The sequence below is a fragment of the Triticum urartu genome, chromosome 2A (assembly GCF_056163025.1).
Source record: "Triticum urartu cultivar PI428250 chromosome 2A, HENAU_Tu73, whole genome shotgun sequence".
Classification (NCBI taxonomy): domain Eukaryota; kingdom Viridiplantae; phylum Streptophyta; class Magnoliopsida; order Poales; family Poaceae; genus Triticum; species Triticum urartu.
The window spans coordinates 761,645,309-761,668,948 of NC_141874.1; the positions used below are offsets into that span (position 1 = coordinate 761,645,309).

At 42.5% G+C, this 23,640-nt stretch overlaps 1 pseudogene; it reads right to left on the reverse strand.

Moving 5' to 3' along the window:
- Positions 1-1,000: 1,000 nt before the first annotated feature.
- Positions 1,001-8,558, reverse strand: LOC147987988 (uncharacterized; annotated as a pseudogene).
- Between the last annotated feature and the right edge of the window lie 15,082 nt (positions 8,559-23,640).

A 23,640-nucleotide genomic window follows, 5' to 3' on the forward strand; every position in this document is an offset into this window, starting at 1 on the left:
GCCACAGCCACCCGCCGGCAAGGGCACAATCGGTGGCGACCTGTAGGCGCAAGGGGAGGCGGCAGGAGAAGTCGTGCAAGGGCAGGACCAGCCGTGGTTGCTGGGACAAGGTGATCGCCGATGTGGTCTACTGCGTGCCGGACTCACCGATCCAAGATCCGGCGCTGAGCGAGTTCCTGGACGATGTGGCAAAGAGGTTATGCGAGGACCAAGGGACGAAGACGACAACAACATCTCAGCAGGTACGGTCTCCCTTCCCCTCCTCCCGTGCACTTCCTTTGATCCACACCGAGTCAACCCTGCCTCCGTCGCCTCCCGCACTCATGCAAGCCGCCGCCGACATCCTGTGCCGGTCAGCTGCACCCAACGCCTTCCTCCCTTCTGTCTCCATCTCCTCAGTAATCTCTCTCCCTCTCTCCATTCCCACACTGGAGGACACCCACACTAGAGGACGCCATGGCCACCAGAGGTCGGGGCACGCAGCTGCAATGTCCCTGAGCTCGGCGGCATGGAAGCCATTGGAGGCGCCGGTGAGGCCGAGGTCGAGGTCGTTGAGCCTCGCGAGTGCACGTCGAGCGCGTGGCAGGGCTGGCACAACGGCTCAAGATTCTCGCCGCCGAGGAGCGAGGTCAATGGGCCGCTGGTGTGGGCGTACGAGCTTGACGCCACGGAGCGCCGCCAGGAGGAGAACGACGTAAGTTTTTTTGAACTAAAAGGGGTTCCCCCCGCCCAACTTTTTTATTGAAATCCATGGCAAACCATAGCAAACAGACTGTTAAACAACGCTCGGCGACAACCGGAGGGTAGCTGCCACAGAAGGAAACACTTAGGGTTCTAGTGAACTACCATATTACGGCAGGTTTATAATAGTTCCAGGAAAGGATACATAGCCAGTAAAAGCAAGCATGCCAGCTCTCAGTATAGAATTAAGAAAGATGCAGTAAACTAGCAATGCGTGCCCCAGCAATGGATCCAGAGTTCTCTTTATCTCCATGCGATTCTAAGCAATTCCCCTCTTCGGTAGTCCAGCAGCCTTAAGCACCGGAGAAGAAGAACACCCTGAGCTTCTGAACATAGGACTTTCCATTGTTTGATCGTTGCCCTCAGCAGATTCAAAACACAACGTATACTTCGCCATCTTCGCCCCTGGAAAAAAAATCATTTTGCAAATGCCATAAGTTCCACAAGGCAGCAACAGTAGTTATATCCAAAGCTTCACTGTGTTTCCATTTTTTCCAGAAGGAAGATAGCAGAGTAAAAGAGTCAGGTACAGTAATGTTAAAGCATTCAGCAATTAGCTCCCAAACTTGCCTAGCAACAATATAGTCAAAGAAGAGATGTTGAATAGTTTCTAGTTCATCACAGAATACGGCCTTGTCCTCTACATGTCTACGTTTGGCTAGGTTATCTCTGGTCAAAATCTTATTATAGTAAATCAACCATAAAAACATGAATATTGGGAGGATTTTAATTTTCCAGATATAATCTCTAACCACCAGAAGGGATCCCTCCAACGCTAATCATTTTGTAAAAATACTTAACATAATATTTGCTCGAAGAGTCCAACATCCACATAGGCTGATCTGGCGAATCAGACAGCACAATCTGTTTAACTGTATTAACGAGATCACCCCATCTGGACAGAGCCCTCGCACCCACACACCTCCTAAAAGTGAGTTGGAGTTTACCCCCACCCAAACTTGTACTAGAGTGGCTTCTTGTTGTTGACAAGTCCCAAAATGCAGTTTTAGGGAACAATCCCCGACCCAAATATCATGCGAGAAGGCAATATTCTTGCCATCCCCAGGGATCCACCTATAGAAGTTTTTAGCTGTTGCCAATGCCCAGGCTAAGCTTTTAATAAAATGGGACCCCAAGGTAGCTCTACTACTGAAGAAGTTGGGATTATAACATTGTATTTGTATGCCAAAATATTTTTCCAATGACTAACTCTATCATCAAAATTTCTTTTCCCCCAAGAAGCCAAAAGGGCCATGTTGAAATCTCTAAGCTAAGGAACCCCCAAACCACCATACTCTTTTTTCCTGGAAATCAGGCCCCAGCTAGCACTACAAGAAACTTGTTAATACATGACAGACTCAGACCGTCATGGATGTGATCAAAACCATCATGGAAGGCCGTCCATGACGGATTTGAAATCCATCATGCATATCGCATCATAATTTGTCCACGACGCAGTCCATGACGGATATTGGCTGTCATGGATCCATGATGGATTTTGACTGTCACAGGTGAGCATTTAACGGACGCGCTCATAACAACGTTAAGATGCATTCCGCGTCATCATCTAACGTGGCGGCCTCCGTGAATCTGAGGTGGCAGCCCATTTGATCACCGGCCCAGTTAAAATTTTGGACCACTACATTTGACTATAATTAAGATTTCAACCCAATAATTCCAATATGGCCCAAATAGCACAGCCCATTCAATTCGCCCAGCTAGCACAGCCCAATACATATAATACAAGTAAGTTTTCACAGCCAAAAATTTCTCCATCAGCAAAACACATAATTTTTGCCGAGCCCACAAATTTCCATTAAATTGTTTCATTCAATTACAATAACCATCAGAGGTACATCACTCAAGCCACATTGCCATCATTTACAAAAATATGTCCAAAACATCAGACATTACACACAATAATCACTAACAAATTACAAATGCCCGTGTCAAATGCAGCACCATGGGTTGCATGAGATTTGTCCTTGAGATGGAGCAGGTAGAAGTCGATGATGTCATTCTTGCTCTGGTATAGGCAGCTCCTGAGCAGCTGTTAAAATACTACACCAATGGGTTTCTAGCTGATATGGAATAAGGAAATAGGAAATGATCATTATATGCACAGTACAATACATATTATGGAGGAAAGGAAATAATTGTGCCTCAAAGAGAATGTGCATCACACGTCTCACTTGTGTTACTATTTTGTAGACAAACCCAGTTTACAATTGTCAGAAGGCATATTTTCTATTCAAAAATATATAATTCTAATGCAATATGTATTTTTCTATTTGATGTTAAGTACATAAATGCAAGTTTCGCACTAGAAATTGTAATCAGATACAACATAAAGTTGGTACAAAAGAGTGGCACCGTCAAAGGATTTTCTATTAATGAAATAGACCAGTTAACTGCTATGAATGAGATTGAAAGGGACATCATAAAAAATGGAGCTTGTGGAACATATATCACATCTTAAAGTATTGTTGTTGGGGCAGGCAGAAAAGCAAGGCACACGACAGAAAAATGAAACAACTAAATTCTACTAGCTTCAGACCATCTTTTAGCACACCGATAAATCCACGAGCATCATTCTACTGAACAGAAGTTACCATCATGTCCATTGCAGGAATTACCCTGTTTTGAACAAATGGAGTTTGAACTGATAAACCGCTTTACATGTTATCTGCTAGTATTTGCAAAAAAGACCAGCTAGATAATTTAATTGGACTTAATACAGAAGCATGTCATCCTTAAGCAGATAGCTACAGACCAACAAACAGGCTTCTCTGGTCTTCATGTAGAACAATTTTACTAGTTATTTGTGCACTGATAATGATTAATGAATACATAAATTTTCTAAAGATGCACATGTTTAAGAAACGAGATTCCTCCTAATCACACAATTTTGCAACTTTGATGATTGATTTTCGTACACTAAAATAATTTGTAGTTGGTGCCTTCAGGATTCAAAAGGAAGCTAATGTTGTGTTTGGTTCATGCACAGGACAGCAGACTTGACTATGGCTACAAAATTTCTTTTTTTTGAAAGACTAAATTTAGTGTTCAAGGCAAACGCAATACTATTGTCACATGTTGATATATATGGCTACTATACGTCTGCATACAAAGCACATCAAGTAAACAAACTTTACATGTGCATGTCACTTAGTTTCAGAAACCAATTACTGAACTTCCCCTCTAATGTAATTTGGCACTTGATTTTTTAGGAGCATGTAAAGTATGTTGGAATATAATACTACAGTAAAGCTGTGTTCAATCTATTTTTTCCTGTGAATAAATCGATGTTCAATCTGAAACAGCAAAATCTAATAGTACACATTATTTCAATCCTCACGTAGCATGCCAACTTAATTCAGGCCATTGATTCTGAAGTATGTAATTTGAGAACCTAACATATAGCAAAACAAATCTAAGAACAGACAATAGAGATGCAGATATGAACTAATAATAAATCTCAGAAATAGGGGACTACATGGCAGATTCGACAGCAGCTACACCTAATTATTCAAATAACCATGGATCCAACTCCAATTAATCATATCGTGTGCATAGGAACAGAACAATGACTATGCGCACTAGAAGAAAATGCAGATGGATGACGTACAGAAAACGGTGTTGGTGGGGTTCATTGTGACCTGGTTCTTGGCGGCCTCGCCGATGAGGGGCTCGGTGTCGATGAAGGCGACGTATGAGGGCAGCGCTCTCTCCGGCGCGCACTCTCCTGATGAACACAGAACCGCACTCCCACCGGAGCCCGCGCCTGGGTTCGATGGACCAGAGTTGGGCGCCGGTGTTGGCTGTCGGAGTCGCGCCCCGGTGAGGTGGTGCCCGCCCGTGTAATGCCTAGCTGGACCACGCCCCGTCGTGTCGCACCTCGCGCCCTCCTCTGGCTGGAGCAGTGGCGCGTACCTTGCACATTTCTGTTGCCTGCCGTCCACGGAGAAGGCGGGGAGGACCAGAAGCTCGGGATCCCAGCACGACCTTGGCGGATCCGGCTACTGAATCGGCGGTTCCACGGAGGAGAAGGCGGGGACGAACAGAAGCTCGGGATCCCAGCGCGACCTTGGCGGATACGGCGGCTGAATCGGCGGATCCGGAAGGGGCGGTGGGGTGCCGCCCTTTTCTCGACCAAACCAGCTGAGCACGGGTTAGCCCGGGGAGGGAGCGGAGTTGGGTCTGCCATTGCTTGTCTCGATGCAGCCTCCGGAAGCCTCGACCTGCAGATGAATCGGCGCATGTGGGACGGAGGAGATCATGGGAGATGGGGGGAAGACGGAGCACAGGGGAGAGACTAAGGGACTTCGATCCTCTCTGTGGAAGAGCAGCCGGCGGCTCGGGTGGAGGAATAAAGGAGATAGAGGGGCAAGTGTGCCTACCGTTGGATCGAGGGGGATGGACGGTGCTTATGCGCGATCCGTGGGAGGGTTGTGTCAACCAATCATAAAGCAGCTTTTGCACCACGCATGACTAATGAAAGTAGGGCAAATCAGCAGGAGCTATTTGTGACGGTCTGTGTGATTTTATATATAAAAAATAGCCCTTTTTAGGCCCAGCTGGTAGATCTGTGACGGATTCTGAGATCATCATCAGAAATCTGTCATGAATTAACAGGTTTCTTGTAGTGTAGCAAGGTGATATTTATGACTATCACCCACATTCCCCTAGAAAAAGTGAGACATGTGAGATGTAATCATATCAATAGCCCACTTGGGAAATTTAACAATAGATATCAAGTAGGCAGGAATACTGGCAATACAGGTAGTAAGCATAATCGATTTGCCTCTATATGAGAGAAATCTCCCCAGCCACCCAACTATGTTCTTAATAATTCTGTCTATAATGGGTTGAAGATCTTCCCTCCTAAGCTTTTTAAAGTGCAAAGGCACACATAAATATTTAAAGGGGAAATCCCCAAGACGATAGTAGAAAACCTGAGCAAATTTTCTTTAGCCATTTGATCAGAAATGTTAATAGTATGCTGATCACTCTTGTGAAAATTAATCTTCAAACCAGAAAGTTTCTCAAAGCAAGGTAAAATCCATTTCAAATTTTTGGCACATTCTAAAGAATTGTCAAGGAAGAGAATAGTATCATCAACATATTGCAGGCTGACCACCCCCAGGAACTGCATGGGGCAAAAGTCCACATATCAAGTTTCTATTATCAGCTTTATGTAACATCTTAGAAAATACATCAGCCACCAAGTTGAACAGAAGGGGTAAGTGAGGGTCACCTTGTTTTAAACCTTTGCCACCAACACAATGAGGGCCATTGGTGTCATTAATTCTGACCTGGAATGTCCATTGGTGAATAGTAGACATCACGCAACCTACCCATTTAATGCCAAAGCCTCTAGAGAGAAGCATTTTCTTCAGAAAATCCCAACTCACTCTATCATAAGCTTTTTCATAGTCCAATTTAAGGATTAAACCACTAGACCCGGATTAATGAATAACCTCATGAGCCATAACCACACTTCCAAAATAAAGTTGCCTTTAATAAAGACAGTTCGATTAGGAGAAATAAGTTTGTCACATAGGGGGGAAACCCTAGTGGTCATAGCCTTAGAAAAATCTTAACAGCACAATTACTCAGACTAATATGTGTAAAATATTTCATATCTCTAGCCAGAGGTACTTTAGGTATGAGGGTAATAATGGCATAGTTTAGCTTATACATATCCAAAGTACCATTCTCAAAGTCTCTACATAAAATCCTTTTTAATCAGGTCCCAAAAGGTTTGGTAGAATAGAAAGGAAAGGCCATCAGGGCCAGGGGCACCAGTAGCATAAGAGCTCATTATAGCTTGTTTGATTTCATCTTTAGAAAAAGATCTCTCTAGGAACTCTCTCTCCTCGTCACTCACCATTTCCTCAGCAGCCCAGAAATTAGCATCTAAATGGATGTCAGGTATAGGCTCAAAAGCAAACAAATCCTTATAAAAGGAGGTAGCCACATCAAGCACATCTTTGGTGGAAATAACCACCCCATTTGGGCTATTCAGTTCAGTAATGTGGTTCTTTCGGTGTCTATGGTTAGCAAGAGCCTGAAAATAAGCATTGTTTCTAGCTCCCTCTAAAATTTTCCTGTCCCTAGATCTCTGCCATAAGGCAGTCTCTTCTTTTTTCCAAATCTCATCTAGTTCCTTCTTGATATTTTTCATCCTCTGAAAATCATCAGTAGAGAGCTGCTGAGATTCAGAAAGAACATCAAGAGCATCAAACTCCATAAGGAGTGCCTTCTTTCTCTTCTTCAAGTTAGATTCTCTATTAATACTCCACCCTTTGATTTTCTTTCTAAGAACCCTAGCTCTAGTCATCCAGTTGTCAGCAGAAGAATTAGAAGAGGCCACATAATTCCAAGCTTATGCGACCATCTGGTGGAACCCAGGCTGAGACAACCACCATTTTTCAAACCTAAAAGGTTTGGGGTTAGTTGGTGCTCTAGCACCAGTGTCAAGAACTAAAGGAGTGTGATCACTCCCCACCCTATAGGGGGCACAGTCAGAGTTGAGAAGGGGAAATGTGCATCCCAGTCCACGGAAGTGAACACTCTATCAAGAATGGCAAATATAGGAGAACTCTGGTTATTAGACCAGGTAAAGACTCTATTAGAGATAGAAATCTCCATCAGGGCCCATCTATTGATCCAATCGTTAAAGAGAAAGGCAGTCTATTGGTTAATTTGTCCACTACTTTTCTCAGCTTCATTTCTAACCAAATTGAAGTCCCCATAGACCATAATGTGATAGGATGCATTAGTCAAAGTATCATGAAGTTCAGCCCCAAAATCCATTTTAAATTCCAAATATGGAGAACCATAAACCAATACCATCTGCCAAACAAAGCCATCACTCTTATTTTCGATAGTAGCCACAATAGAAAATCTTTGGTTAATAAAGCCAATAACCTCAAAAATAATTTCCTTAAAGCCCAAAAGGATCCCCCAGCAGTATTATCAGCGGGCAGGAAGTGCCAAACAAAGTTATTAATTCTATCAATAGTTTTGAGGAAACCCTCAGAAATAATCTCTCTCTTAGTCTCTTGAAAACCAATAAAGTCAGGATTAGTTTTAGCAATAGTATCACACATGCACTGTATTTTACCAGGTTGCCCAAGACCCCTAGTATTCGATATAAGGCCTATCATAAATTATGCAATTTTAAAAGGGTGAGATAGGCCACAAGGCTTAGTCTTAGTTAGAACAATGGGTGTTTTCCTAAAAGCATCAACAGTGCCAACTGGCTCAAAGGAAGGAACACTCACAGGTGTGCTAACTAAATCATTGACTACGATATCAATATTTTCAGGAAGAACTATTTCAGGATTATTACTGGCGAAACCCAGGCATCTTCCTCTCTCCTCAGCTACCATCTCATCAATAATGTTATTCTTTTGAGAATAATTACCTCCAATTGTTAAGTTCATTTGCCCAAGTTGATCAGCAAGAGTAAATTTATCAACAGTGGAAAAAGATTTACCTTTAAAAGTTTTGGGAATCTCCAGATTTTTCTCCCTTTTGTATGCAGCAACTTTCTCCATAATGTTGATGTTTCCATGCCCTGTAGTGTTAGGCTTCTGAGAAAGGACAAGTCCCCATTTAGATCTCTTCTCAGGTATGACTCCCTCGTTCTGAGCTTGGTTGAGTGATTCCATCAATGATCTCTTCAGGGTCTCACTTTGTAGGATATGAATGGCCTCAGGGGGGAGAACCCCCAACTCCTCTTACTTAGGTTCCTCATTCTCAGAATCAGATAAGTCCACAGATCTAAGTAGGTCCTCACAGTAATCCATACTACCAGATCTCTCCCCAACTGTGATTGCATTACCATTCCTCCCAAAAGAAGCAGGGTTTTTTAATCAGGCTCTCTCCCATCACTTTATCATCCTTTCCCACACATTCATCATCACTTTTGTGTTGCACCAGGTGATTGTTTTGATGATTAACCTTTCCTTCAAGACCATCAGAAGATGTACCATCATTGTCAGCTTTAGCCAATGCACATTCCAAGACAAAGTTCTCCTGGTCAGAGTTAGGGTAAAGTTCCATTGGTGAGATCACCAAACTTTGTGGCAAATTTTTGCTGGCAGCCCCATGTTTGGATGAAAAGTTGGCTTTATCAAGCTCATCAATAGCCAGACCACCATCTCCAGAGCCATCAGAAGTATGTTCTCCATGAGCCCCTCTGCCCTCTTCTGTTTGATCCTCTTCAGCTCTTTCTTCTTCCTCATCACCATCCTCATCGTCATCTATATCAATGACATAGTCTACTCCACCCACCTGTTCAAAGCCCTCAATAGTAAAGCTCGGAAGGAATAGTTTCTTCTTCATCTCAATCAGCCTCTCAAAGGGTATCTTAGTGGGATCTATACATGAAGTTTTGATCCCGACATTTTCAAAGAAAGTCCTGAACATACCATTCCAATCAACATCAGTCGACACCCCAAAGAGTGAAGCAATTTGAGCAAATACTTTCCATGTGCACCACTTGGGAGGAATGCCCTCAATCAGAACCCAAGCTTCAATCAGTTCCCCAAAAGGCTCACATCCACCCTTCCATTCAGTCAGGGTGACATTCAAATCTTGAGGGAGAGAGAACCCAGGCAGCTCAATGAGGTCCTCCACTTTCTTTCAAGGGGGAAATTTGACCAAAAAGGTCTTGGTGGACAGCCCCCTAATTTGCCATGACAATTGCCTAGTCTTGCAAATGCTGCAGTCAAGAGTTCCATCAGCTTGGGGCAGTCCACTTCTCCTTTCAGGATGTTCACCACAACATAGTTTTGGAAATTCATCCATTTCGACTCATTGGCTGTGGGTACATCAACAGGGTAAAAACCAAGCCCTCAAGCTCCACTGCCAAAGAAAGCAGCAGCAGGTTGTACCTTAGACCAGGTTGCACAGTTGTCAATGTTGTGATTTTGTTGGTAGATAAAACAAGCTTTCGGCTTCACGCAGTCTCCAACATAGTGACTAGGATCCCCACAATTGAAATAGACCATGTCTTCGGATCAAGGATTTGCTCCACTTCCACATCACCAGATTAAGATGATTGTACCTGAGCCGATCCCGCAGTTGATGCCGTAGATCTGGTGGGTTTCGGGGCAGGGGCCTGCTCTTTCGCCAGCGGAGCAGATGGCTGCTTGCGCCCAGCGAACAAGGTAGCCTTCTGCCCTGTCACCTTGGACTAAGCAACCACAGGATTGCCTCTCCCTCCAGCCCGGTGCACAGCTATCTTCGCACCACGCTTCACTACCTCCACGAAAGAAAGAGAGCCTGGGCCAATACCTTCTCTCGAAACTTTGATGGTTTTTGGTGGTGGATCGAAATGACGGATTGAAGCAGGGAAGCAATCGGCAGCCGTGAACGAATTATTATCAATTAGGTCTTTCCGGATCCAGCAGATGAATCCGGAATTGGGTTTGGTCTGAGGCTGGGAGAGGTGCGTTTTATGATTGCGGCGGCGTGGGGGGGAAGGGATGAGCCATAGCTGGCCAATGTACCCCCCACACTTTCTAGGTTTTCTACTTTACGTAACCGGCCCCCACTCCCTGCTTTCTCACCCTGGACACGCACATTGAAGGTGGGCCGAGTCAACGCTGGATTTGAAGGGGAAGAACGGCAAGATGCCGCGGCCCCCGTCACGGACCTCATGTCAGGTCTTCAAACGAGCGCCTCGCCGGAACCCAACTCCAACGAGGTCTCACCAGCTATAGAAACAGCAACTCGCTTACCAGTACGTACATATTGACGAGGGAGAACCCCCAAATTCACTACCAAATCTCCACCCAAAGAATTATCATCTGAAACACTATGACACGCAACCCTCCTTTGACTAATCGTAAATCCCGCAATCGAGCTCTCAATGATAAATCTGCATGAATAAGGTTCATACCTATCTCACCAGGCCAAGGTGGAGGCTCGATGGGTCGTGGCTGTGCACGAATCCGTCGGGGCACACGATCTACTAGGGCGCTGCGGCCAAACGACTCCCGGCGGAAGGAGTTCCGACGAGATGTTGGCGATGCCCTCCCACGAAGGCGGCCTGATGTTGAGCCTGGATTGGTTCACCGTCCTGAAATTCTCCCACCGCGCGGCCTGACACGGATCCCACGACTCCGTCTCCTGGATCGCCCAGAAGAGGAGCTCCAGATCCTCGCAGCCGTCATCTCTGATGAAGCGCGCACTCGACGAAGTTCGCATGGCTGAGGATGTGGAGGTGGATCTCCCCCCACTCGCCCCGGTCAGGGAAGCGCTCCATCACCACCCGACGCATCTCGCGGCGAGCCTCCGGTGAGTGCGGATCGATCTCGGGCAGCAGCGCCGCTGCAGGGGGTGGAAGTGCCCGCGGTTCCGCTACCCTCGCCACCGGCGCAAGCCGGCGAACCCACACGTCGTGGTGACGCGCTCCGGCCATGCGGGGTCTCAGATGGATATTCGGGGCAGGGAGAACTCACTACTAGGGAAAACCTTATACACAGAATCTTAGCAGCAGCGCGGTATAAAAACAGACGCTACTGCTAATTAGCAGCAATGAGCTTTAGAAAAGAGCGCTGCTAATGACTGAGTAGCAGTAACGCTCTAGGTGAAAAGAGCGCTACTACTATAATTGCCACGGTGTTGCCTCCAGGCTAGATATAGTAGTAGCGCCCTTCCCGTGGACGCGCTACTGCTAAAGAACTTAGTAGCAGCGGTTTTGCTCAAAACTCGCTGCTGGTAAGTATGACCGCAACTAATTAAGTTTAGTCCCATACTGCTAAGCGAACAAGGTGTTTACCACATTAAATATGTTGCTTCTCAACCTATCTCGAGCACTTGGTCTTCAGTGAACTATATGTGTATGATTTGTGGTTGCAATATGAATCCTCGCCTGTGCCTATACAGGTACAGTGAGGATTCATGTTGACTATTTAGATTATACACAAAAAGATCAATGATGACCAATATATATTTTTGATGTTTTTACTAAACAAAAGAAATAACTGCTTCCATTAGCAGTAGTGGTTTTTCCCAAAACGCGTTGTAGATAAGTTAGCTATAGCGTGTTTTCTGTACGTGCGCTACTGCTAGTTCGAGTTAACCACCCCCCGCATCAAAATTTCGCTAAGTCCTCCTTTCCCCCCCACCGGCTTGTTCCCCTACTCCCTGCCGCCACCGCCCGAGCCCAAGCGCGCCTGCGCCCTCACCACCGTCGCCGCCGCCCGCCGTCAACCTCACCGCCGCCGCTCTCGACCACACTGTCGCCGCCCTCGACCTCACCGCCGCCGCCCTCGACCGAGCCCGCCGAGCCCGCCGCCCAGCGCCCTCCCGATCCCAAGCCCGCCCTCGCCGCCCCTCCGTCGCCGAGCACCTCCCCGCCACCGTCTCTCCCTCTGTAAGCCCCCCACCCCTCCCCAACCCCCTCTCTCTTTGCTTAGTTAGTAGATGATTTTAGTAGTAGTAGATGCTAATTTAGGGTTCATAGATAATGATTTTTAGAAGTTGTGGATAGATGTTAATTAGTAGTACATGTATAATTAGCAGTAGTACATGTTAATTAGTAGTAGATGTAGTAGTTAGATGTTAATTAGTAGTAGTAGATGTGCTAGTTTCTTTCTATTTATAGTAAGTTTATATTTAGTAAGAACTAGTTGAATTAATAGAACTAGTTTAGTTTTAGTTGAACTAGTTAAGTTTTAGTTGAACTAGTATAGTAAGTAAATTAATAACTAGTTGAACTACTTCATTTTTAGAAAGAACTAGTTTTTTTCTTTTTATACTAAGTTTATATTTAGTAAGAACTAGTTGAATTAATATAACTAGTTGAACATGCCATATTTGGTGTTATCTTTTAGTTTAAGCAATTATTTCATGTTTTGGTTACACCTCCGAGTGGCCTATGTTTTGCTGGAGTGTTGATTAAATGTCCTTTTTTAGCAAAGGTCATGCCGGATTTTTCCATGAATTCTGGCATGACTTGTGCTAGAATATGTGGGAAATATCGAGTGGCCTGGATTTTCTTTGAAAAATAATGATCTAATTTAGGTTTTTTAGTACATATATTTAATTGTACAAGTTTAATCTTTGAATTATGAACGTAGGAAATGTCGTACTCGGACAACGACAGTCTCCCAGGGGAGTGTAGCTGATGTCACGACGATCGAGGTATGTGCGACAGGTTCGTTGAGCTGGACGAAGATCGGCGCTTCAGCATTAAGCTCGAGGAGACCTTCGATGTTAAAACGGTACGCAACAACGACAAGTGTTTTTTTCGTAATTAAGCATGACTTCAACTATTTCAACGTCTAATTTTCATCTTTTACAATTCGAATAGCTTATCCCATGCCATGCAAGACGCTATGTCTTGGAGAGGATGGGTTTTGAAGACCATGAAAATTTACAAACAAAAAAAATACACCTAAGGACCCATCATGATATCGATTTTGAAGTAAATCTATATAATTCTCAGAGCGTAACCCATTTTGGTTGTCAAAATTGGGAAGCACTTTGCAAAATGTATGGTTTTTATGAGGGTATGATTGTCACCATGGATCTTGGTCATCCTGACATCAAGCAAGACAATATGGACATTTGGGTCCTTGTTGATACGCTTCCGATTCTACTGCAATGTGAGTTTCTCAAACATAGTTATTAACTAATTTATATTGTTTATTTCAAAATAGTTGACAGCTTATTTTGAATCTTCAAAGAATGTGCAGAAGATGGTAGACAAAACCCACTACACTGATGGCTCCGAATTTACTTATAAGGAGAAAAATCATCTGATTGCTTATTGTACTTTTTTTGAGAATTACAATACCTATTATCGAACTCCTCCAAATTATGGTGAATACGTGCCACTAGTGCACGTGTTGAACCATGATAACTTCTATGGAGATACCCTGGTAAGATATTTTACTATTACGACATCCGTGCATCTTTTGCACACTTCTAAAACTAGTACATCATTGCTAACTACGAAGTTATTACTATGTTTTTCAACAGAAAATCCCAATGGATTGTGTGCCTCATCTGATGTATTACAATGGTCGCCTTGAAGTTCTGAACCTACAGCCAGGTCATCCTACGGATCTCACCTGCGCATATCGAATTTCTGAAACCGGTGAACACATGCTAATCAAAGAGTGGAAAAAATGTTTGGACATTCGTAAGGAGGTTCTTGGAAGCAACATTAAGCGAAAGGCAAGAATTGGAGATAGGATAATCTGCATTCTCCATAATGGAGAGTGAGGGGCTATCTTGTTTTTTGCTATTTTACCTTAGGGAATATAGTAGGTCCTAAGAAAATGTAGTAGGTCCTATGAGGTACAATATGTTTATTATGTGATACAATGTGTTAGAGTTGAAGATGTCAGGAGTACTTGTGATTACGACTAGTGACCAATGATATGATGATGATGATAAGTTGTTGATGATAAGATGATGATATTTATTATATCATTGGGTGAAAGAACCGCGGATTAGTTTCAAGTGGATGTCCGTCCACTTGAAACTAGTCCACACGGTTCTTTCACCCCGTGATGTAATAACTCATTATGATGTAAAAACAATTTGTAAATTCCTGTTGTATGAAAATTTGTGTAAAGGTGTACGAATACAACATGAAATAAAAAAGAAATAAAATACGAAATAATAGTAGCAGCGCGGGCAGAGAGAAGCACTACTACTAATTACCAGCAGCGCTCCTCCTGGAACTCGCTGCTACTAAGTCGATTTAGCCGTAGCGTGGGTGGAGGCACGCTACTGCTATTCCTTAGCTGTAGCGCCTTATCAGTAGCGCACCACCCCGCGCTACTAATAGGTCTAAAACCCGCGCTGCTGCTAGCCTTTAAGTGACTCGGTGAGATGCAGGGGTCGGTGGGAAGCTGAGGGAGAGCGAGCCATCGGCAATACACCCACTTCTTCCTCCCTCCTTCGTCTGCTTTACTGAAATCTTCTTTCTCCCCTTCCCTCCGCCATGTCTAGCGCATGTACTCCCATGCCTACAGCAACTCATCTCTTCTTTCCATGTTCAGTTGCTCATCTTATCTCTATCTTTGCTCTCTTTTTTCGTATGTCTACTACGTACAGTCTGTGCACTCTTTTCTTGTACCATTCTTTGTTGTATATAATCTTTGTTAGTAAATGCCCCAATTTTTGTTATGCAACATGTGTAGAATAGAGAAAAGGATACTCAAGGAGGAGGCTAAGCAGCAATTTTGCATCCCGTGGAGAATTCCGGAACAATAGAAGATCCTCACCCACGGTGCTTTTATTGGTTAACTATTGACTATTGTGAACCCAGAGTGTTAATTTTTCCAAAATTTGTTTAACGAAATTACTTTGCACACGACCCTTTGCAGGACGGTTTTCACACGACCTTGATCAATGGCTGCGGCCCATGTGAACCGAGGTGATTGATACGTCTCTGTTGTATCTATAATTTTTGATTGTTCCATGCCAATATTATTCAACTTTCATATACTTTTTGGCAACTTTTTATATTATTTTTGGGACTAACATATTGATCCAGTGCCCAGTGCCAGTTCCTATCTGTTGCATGTTTTTGGTTTCGCAGAATATCCATATCAAACGGAGTCCAAACGGGATAAAAACAGACAGATCTTATTTTTGTAAAATATGGAAAATTCGGAAGGAAGATCAACGCGAACCAGTGCCCGAGGTGGTCACGAGGTAGGGGGCGTGCCCCCTACCCTCGTGAGCCCACCGTAAGGCGGTTGACGCTCTTATTTTGCCGCAAGAAAGCTAATATTCGGAAAAAAATCACGGCGAAGGTTTCAGGCCAATCGGAGTTACGGATCTCCATATATATACGAAACGGTGAAACAGAGCCAGAATAGAACACCGAACCAGAGAGAAACAGAGAGATAGATCCAATCTCGGAGGGCCTTTCGCCCCTCCCATGCCATGGAGGCCAAGGACCAGAGGGAAACCCTTCTCCCATCTAGGGAGGAGGTCAAGGAAGAAGAGGAAGAAGGGGGCCCCTCTCCCCCTCTCCTCCGGTGGTGCCGGAACGCCGCCGTGGCCATCATCATCATCACCACGATCTTCACCAACACCTCCATCACCTTCCCTCCTCTATCCATAGAGGTCCACTCTCCCGCAACCCGATGTACCCTCTACTTGAACATGGTGCTTTATGCTTCATATTATGATCCAATGATGTGTTGCCATCCTATGATATCTGAGTAAATTTTCATTGTCCTATCGGTGGTTGATGAATTGCTATATTTGATTTAATTTGCTTGTGGTTATGTTGCTGTCCTTTGGTGCCCATCATATGAGTGCGCGCGTGGATAACACCATAGGGTTAGTTGTATGTTGATAGGACTATGTATTGGAGGGCAAGAGTGACAGAAGCTTCAACCTAGCATAGAAATTGATGCATACGGGATTGAAGGGGGACCAATATATCTTAATTCTATGTTTGGGTTTTACCTTAATGAACATTAGTAGTTGCGGATGCTTGCTAATAGTTCCAATCATAAGTGCATAGAATTCCATGTAAGGGATGACATTCTAGAAGTGGCCTCTCCCACATAATACTTGTTATCGGTCTAGTAAAGTAGTCAATTGCTTAAGGGACAATTTCGCAACTCCTACCACCACTTTTCCACACTCGCTATATTTCCTTTAGTTGCTTCTTTACCTTAACAGCCCCTAGTTTTATTTTCGTGCTCTTTACTTTCTTGCAAGCCTTTCCGAAAACACCTACAAAGTACTTCTAGTTTCATACTTGTTCTAGGTAAAGCGAACGTCAAGCGTGCGTAGAGTTGTATCGGTGGTTGATAGAACTTGAGGGAATATTTGTTCTACCTTTAGCTCATCATTGGGTTGGACACTCCTACTTATCGAAAACTGTTGCGATCCCCTATACTTGTGGGTTATCAAGACCTTTTTCTGGCGCCGTTGCCGGGGAGCAATAGCGTGGGGTGAATATTCTCGTGTGTGCTTGTTTGCTTTATCACTAAGTAATTTTTATTTGCTGTTCTTAGTTGTTCTTTATCTTTAGTTATGGATATGGAACACGAAATACAAAAAAAAATTAGGTGTACTTTCTGCTCATGGAGATGGGGAACCTCCTAAAACCCTTGATGCTCAATATGTGAAAAATATTATGTACCACTTTGATAATCCTGAGAAAACCTCATTCAATTTGGTAATGGGAGTAACATTGGATCCACGTGAATACTTTAGGGATTATCGCTTGACACAAAAAGGGAAACTATTATGGGATGAAATTTATATGTTGAAGTGGTATGCTAGACAACTATGCTCGGAATATGATTATACTTGTTGCTCTAGGATGAATTCTCCACACCTCCCCTTTTCATGCAAATTTAATGATAATGAAACCTTGCCTTCTTATGCTAGAGGTATATATGATTACTATTATGTGGAACAAATAGAAGAATTTTTTGCTTTTATGGGTGCTTATGAAATTGAATCTATGTTTAAAGATTTTGATGATATTGATGATGCTTGTTATAGATCTGAAAATTTAGCTATCCTCAAATATTGCTATGAGAATTATGAATACAATTATGAAATTAATGCACTTATTAAGAAAGTCTACACTGTCCAAGAAGAGATTAATATTTTGCAGGAATCTATGGAAGAAGAAGTCGATGACACTGTGAGCTCATTGGATGAAAAAGATGAGGATGAGAGCGAAGAACAAAAGGAGGAAGAACGGATTGATCACCCGTGCCCACCTTCTAATGAGAGTAACTCTTCAACTCATACATTGTTTAATTCCCCTTCGTGCTTACCGAAGGATGATTGCTACGATGACTGTTATGATCCCTATGATTCTTTTGAAATATCCCTTTTTGATGATGCTTGCTATGCTTATGGCCAAGATGCCAATATGAATTATGCTTATGGAGATGAACTTGCTATAGTTCCTTATGTTAAACATGAAATTGTTGCTATTGCACCCACGCATGATAGTCCTATTATCTTTTTGAATTCTCCCGATTATACTATATCGGAGAAGTTTGCACTTATTAAGGATTATATTGATGGGTTGCCTTTTACCGTTGCACATGATGATTTCGATAAATATAAAATGCATGTGCTTGCTGCTCCTACTTGCAATTATTATGAGAAAGGAACTATATCTCCACCTCTCTATGTTTCCAACATGATAAAATTGCAAGAAACTGTTTATACTATGCATTGGCCTTTACTAGGTGTGCATGAATTGTTCTTTTATGACATGCCGATGCATAGGAAGAGAGTTAGACTTCGTCATTGCTTGATATATGTTGCTTTGTGCTCACTACTAAATTACAAATCATTGTTAATTAAAATTGGCTCTGATATACCTTGGGATCCGGGTGGATTCACTACTTGAGCACTATATGCCTAGCTTAATGGCTTTAAAGAAAGCGCTGCCAGGGAGACAACCTGGAAGTTTTAGAGAGTCATTTATTTTTGTTGAGTGCTTTCATATAGCTTAAAAACAACAAAAATAAAGAGGGGAACCCAAAACTTTTCAAAAAGGAAAGTGAAAGTGAGAAAGACAAGCACTGTTGAAGTGGGAGAGCTCCTTGAACTTTGTTCATGCTCACGGCAACTTTGTGAATCTTGATTACAGAAACTTTTCAACAAAAATAATTATCCCCTTGTACAATTCCATTGTATGATAAAAATAATGTGCCAAGGTTTGCCTTTAGGATGTTTACGATGCTTGTTGGTTTGTGCGGTGCAGGACAGAAACTTTGGCTGTAGTGCATGAATTTTAATTTTTTTACTGGAATGTCAAATGGTTCTGATTCTTTTTGCACTGTCTTGCTGTAAAAATTTTTTATATTTCCTAATTTTGGAAGAATTGTTCAAGTACCAGAAGTATGGTGAATGTTCAGATTGCTACAGACTGTTCTGTTTTAGACAGATTCTGTTTTTGATTCATAGTTTGCTTGTTTTGATGAAACTATCAATTTATATCAGTGGATTAAGCCATGAAAAAGTTATAATACAGTAGACACAATGCAAAAACAAAATATTAATAGGTTTGCAACAATACTTATAGTGGTGATTTGCTTTATTATACTAACGGATCTTACCGAGTTTTCTGTTGAAGTTTTGTGTGGATGAAGTGTTCGATGATCGAGAAGGTCTCGATGTGAGAAGAAGGAAGAGAGGAAAGAGCTCAAGCTTGGGGATGCCCGAGGCACCCTAAGTAAATATTGAAGGAGACTCAAGCGTCTAAGCTTGGGGATGCTGGGGAGGCATCCCATCTTTCTTCAACAAGTATCGGTATGTTTTCGGATTCGTTTCGTTCATGCGATATGTGCAATCTTGGAGCGTCTTTGCTTTAGTTTTCATGTTTCTTTTTTGCACCATGCTGGTATGAGATAGTCCTTGGTTGATTTATAGAATGCTCTTTGCACTTCACTTATATTCTTTGAGTATGGCTTTATAGAATGCTTCATGTGTTTCACTAATATCATTTGAAGTTTGGATTGCCTGTTTCTCTTCACTTAGACAACCGCCATTTGTAGAATGCTCTTTTGCTTCACCTATATTTGTTAGAGCGTGGGCATATCTTTTGTAGAAATAATTAAACTCTCTTGCTTCACTTATATCTATTTAGAGAGATGACAGGAACTGGTCATTCACATGGTTAGTCATAAAATCCTACATAAACTTGTAGATCGCTGAATATGATATGTTTGATTCCTTGCAATAGTTTTGCGATATAAAGGTGGTGATATTAGAGTCGTGCTAGTTGAGTAATTTTGAAATTGAGAAATACTTGTGTTGAGGTTTGCAAGTCCCGTAGCATGCACGTATGGTGAACCGTTATGTAACGAAGTCGGAGCATGAGGTGTTTATTGATTGTCTTCCTTATGAGTGGCGGTCGGGGACGAGCGATGGTATTTTCCTACCAATCTATCCCCCTAGGAGCATGCGCGTAGTACTTTGTTTTGATGACTAATAGATTTTTGCAATAAGTATGTGAGTTCTTTATGACTAATGTTGAGTCCACGGATTATACGCACTCTCACCCTTCCATCATTGCTAGCCTCTTCGGTACCGTGCATTGCCCTTTCTCACCTCGAGAGTTGGTGCAAACTTCGCCGGTGCATCCAAACCCCGTGATACGATACGCTTTGTCACCCATAAGACTCATTATATCTTCCTCAAAACAGCCACCATACCTACCTATTATGGCATTTCCATAGCCATTCCAAGATATATTGCCATGCAACTTCCATCATCATCATATACATGAGTCGAGCATTTATTGTCATATTGCTTTGCATGATCGTAAGATAGCTAGCATGATGTTTTCATGGCTTGTCCGTTTTTTGATGTCATTGCTATGCTAGATCATGGCACATCCCGGTACACCGCCGGAGGCATTCATATAGAGTCATATCTTTGTTCTAGATATCGAGTTGTAATATTGAGTTGTAAGTAAATAAAAGTGTGATGATCATCATTATTAGAGCATTGCCCCAGTGAGGAAAGGATGATGGAGACTATGATTCCCCCATAGAGTCAGGATGAGACTTCGGACTTTACAAAAAAATAAAAGAGGCCAAAGAAGCCCAAATAAAAAAAAGAGGCCAAAGAAGCCCACCAAAAAAAGAGAAAATAAAAAAATGAGAGAAAAAGAGAGAAGGGGCAATTTTACTATCCTTTTACCACACTTGTGCTTCAGAGTAGCACCATGGTTTTCATAGAGAGAGTATCCTATGCTTTCACTTTCATATACTAGTGGGAATTTTCATTATAGAACTTGGCTTGTATATTCCGATGATGGGCTTCCTCAAACGCCCGAGGTCTTCATGAGCAAGCAAGTTGGATGCACACCCACTTAGTTTCCAGTTTGAGCTTTCATACACTTATAGCTCTTAGTGCATCCGTTGCATGGCAATCCCTACTCCTCACATTGATATCTATTAATGGGCATCTCCATAGCCTGTTGATACGCCTAGTTGATGTGAGACTTTCTCCTTTTTTGTCATCTCCACATAACCCCCACCATCATATTCTATTCCACCTAAAGTGCTATGTCCATGGCTCATGCTCATGTCTTGCGTGAAAGTTGAAAAGGTTTGAGAACGTCAAAAGTATGAAACAATTGCTTGGCTTGTCATCGGGGTTGTGCATGATGTAAATATTTTGTGTGGTGAAGATGGAGCATAGCCAGACTATATGATTTTGTAGGGATGAGCTTTCTTTGGCTATGTTATTTCAATAAGACATAATTGCTTGGTTGGTATGCTTGAAATATTATTGTCTTTATGTCAAAAGATAGATTATTGCTTTCAATCACTCGTGTCTTAATATTCATGCCATGATTAGACATATGATCAAGATTATGCTAGGTAGCATTCCACATCAAAATTATCTTTTTTATCATTTACCTACTCGAGGACGAGCAGGAATTAAGCTTGGGGATGCTGATACGTCTCCGTCGTATCTATAATTTTTGATTGTTCCATGCCAATATTATTCAACTTTCATATACTTTTTGGCAACTTTTTATATTATTTTTGGGACTAACATATTGATCCAGTGCCCAGTGCCAGTTCCTGTCTGTTGCATGTTTTTGGTTTCGCAGAATATCCATATCAAACGGAGTCCAAACGGGATAAAAAATGGATGAAGCTTATTTTTGGAAAATATGGAAAATTCAGAAGGAAAATCAACGCGAACCAATGCCTGAGGTGGTCACGAGGCAGGGGCGCCCCCCCTTAGGGCGCGCCCCTACCCTCGTGAGCCCACCGTAAGGCGGTTGTCGCTCTTCTTTTGCCGCAAGAAAGCTAATATTTGGGAAAAAATCATGGCGAAGGTTTCAGGCCAATCGGAGTTACGGATCTCCATATATATACGAAACAGTGAAACAGAGCCAGAATAGAACGCAGAACCAGAGAGAAACAGAGAGAGATATCCAATCTCGGAGGGGCTCTCGCCCCTCCCATGCCATGGAGGCCAAGGACCAGAGGGGAAACCCTTCTCCCAGCTAGGGAGGAGGTCAAGGAAGAAGAGGAAGAAGGGGGGCCCTCTCCCCCTTTCCTCCGGTGGCGCCGGAACGCCGCCGTGGCCATCATCATCATCACCGCGATCTTCACCAACACCTCCATCACCTTCGCCCCTCTATCTACAGCGGTCCACTCTCCGGCAACCCGCTATACCCTCTACTTGAACATGGTGCTTTATGCTTCATATTCGTATCCAATGATGTGTTGCCATCCTATGATGTCTGAGTAGATTTTCGTTGTCCTATCGGTTGTTGATGAATTGCTATGATTGATTTAATTTGCTTGTGGTTATGTTGCTGTCCTTTGGTGCCCATCATATGAGCGCGCATGTGGATCACACCATAGGGCTAGTTGTATGTTGATAGGACTATGTATTGGAGGGCAAGAGTGACAGAAGCTTCAACCTAGCATAGAAATTCATGCATACGGGATTGAAGGGGGACCAATATATCTTAATGCTATGGTTGGGTTTTACCTTAATGAACATTAGTAGTTGCGGATGCTTGCTAATAGTTCCAATCATAAGTGCATATAATTCCAATTAAGGGATGACATGCTAGTAGTGGCCTCTCCCACATAATACTTGCTATCGGTCTAGTAAAGTAGTCAATTGCTTAAGGGACAATTGTGCAACTCCTACCACCAATTTTCCACACTCGCTATATTTACTTTAGTTGCTTCTTTACCTTAACAGCCCCTAGTTTTATTTCCATGCTCTTTACTTTCTTGCAAGCCTTTCCGAAAACACCTACAAAGTACTTCTAGTTTCATACTTGTTCTAGGTAAAGCGAACGTCAAGCGTGCGTAGAGTTGTATCGGTGGTAGATAGAACTTGAGGGAATATTTGTTCTACCTTTAGCTCCTCATTGGGTTCGACACTCTTACTTATCAAAAACTGTTGCGATCCCCTATACTTGTGGGTTATTAGTGATAGATGGCTGCTATATCTTGACATGTAGATATCGGGCACAACCCATCGTCTGTCTAGAAATTCTCTTTGCTTCTATGCTATTTAACTTCCATCGTCTGTCTGCATACTTGTACACGCATTTTTTAAACCGAAACTTGTTTAAGCATCAGATCTTGGATATTTTGATTCTCTTCTCGGAAAAATATTACATGACAATATTTTGTTTTATGTTGCTGTTCTGCCAATTTGAGTACAAGGTGATATTAGTGGCACTATGAAGTGTAAATATTGAAGTAATTGTCCCTCCTCTTTTTTGTTTTCTTTTAGCTTAAGCTTACACTTTGTTACTGACCGCTCAATAAAATTTCTTCTGATTTGCTGTTGCAACCAGAGAAGATAAAAATGAAATGCAGTGCGACTTGGAGTACTTCGACCAGTTTATCTCTCGGATGCTGGGTTTGCAATATGTGACCTGTACTCTATGGATGTTGCCGGGTGTGTGAGATTTATATTAATTTAAAGCCGAACGCTTCTTGCATCTTCGTTCTATAAAATTTTTGGACCAGTTTATAAGATACCAAATGTTGGACAGTAGACATCTATTTCATATCAATGTTTGCTACCGACATATGTAGTTGTGATAGTTAACATTTCCTACTCCATATTGTTTCTTCTATTGACAAATCCGGAGCAATATATCATATCATTCCCTATTTATTTTAAGAATATGGTCTTCATGCTACAAGGATTGTAAGGGTTTCTTACTAGCTGATCGAGTGAAGTCTTGTTGGTATGCTTTCTTTAAATGAATTTTAAACACTACATAAAAGAGTGTAAGAAAATAGCAGTGTAGTTTCCCACTGATGCTATTGCTCTTGTTATAAAATTGGCCTACATTCTTTCCAGAAACCTTTACTCCATGGATTCTACCGGATGTGGTTGTCTTTTTAGTACTGTAAATTTAAT